This window comes from Etheostoma spectabile, chromosome 20 (assembly GCF_008692095.1).
Source record: "Etheostoma spectabile isolate EspeVRDwgs_2016 chromosome 20, UIUC_Espe_1.0, whole genome shotgun sequence".
Classification (NCBI taxonomy): Eukaryota; Metazoa; Chordata; class Actinopteri; order Perciformes; family Percidae; genus Etheostoma; species Etheostoma spectabile.
Window position 1 is genome coordinate 12,106,738 of NC_045752.1, and position 852 is coordinate 12,107,589.

An 852-nucleotide genomic window follows, 5' to 3' on the forward strand; every position below is an offset into this window, starting at 1 on the left:
GGGGGGGGGGGGAACCAGCGTGGAAAAACTAAACAATACTTCGGAGTATTGTAATGTCATATGAGGTTTTAGTTATAGCTGATTTTTTAACTCTGGGTCACTGATTGGAATGTTAACCATTCATTGGTCCTTCTAGGTACCAGTTAATGACAAGGTGGTGTTCATTAGATCTCTGCCCTGGAGAAAGAAGGGAAGCAGGAAAACTTTTGGTGGAGACCAGAGGAGGCTGTAGAGTGCACCACAGAAGCTTTCGGCACACAACCTCAAATACACACGCTCATGTACAATGCATTGCATGCTAAGGACTTGGCATTGAAATCCCCCGTATACCGAAGCTCAGGCAAAAGCACACACGCTGACATACACTTTCTCACCAGTCTTTATCAGCCATGCCAACGTTCTGCATGTTTGTTTGTTTTTATAAATCATAGGCGCAAATCTTCTGCCAGTATGCTACGGACCACAGAATTTGGGAGGTCTTTTCTTCATGCCTGGGAAACAGTTGCATCGGATGCCTTGTCCTCTGGCTTATTCACTGTTTCTCTTTGGTTTGTTTTGCACAATTCTATCTGTAGAATACGTGCCAAAACATACAGAGCTGACTTTACTTGGGGGTGGGAGACACACAAAACAAATTCAACTCTAAGAGAACTGTATGTACTGTATGGTGTAATCCATCAGTGTCCAAGCCTTTTTAACAGCAACTCCAATGAGTCTCCATGACCGTCAACTCCATTGCCCAAGATACAAGAGCTAAGACCCCACATGATTACATGAAAGCAACAAGACTCTAGTGAACCCTCTGGAGCTTATCATGGCTCAGACAGCTCCTAAATGTCACAAGTCGTTTCT

The 852-nt window shown here is 44.0% G+C and overlaps 1 protein-coding gene across 2 annotated transcripts in view; it reads right to left on the minus strand.

The window, feature by feature from the left end:
- The window catches only part of dnajc17 (DnaJ (Hsp40) homolog, subfamily C, member 17), a 32,786-nt gene that overhangs the window by 28,274 nt on the left and 3,660 nt on the right, over positions 1 to 852 (minus strand). The window lies entirely within an intron of this gene.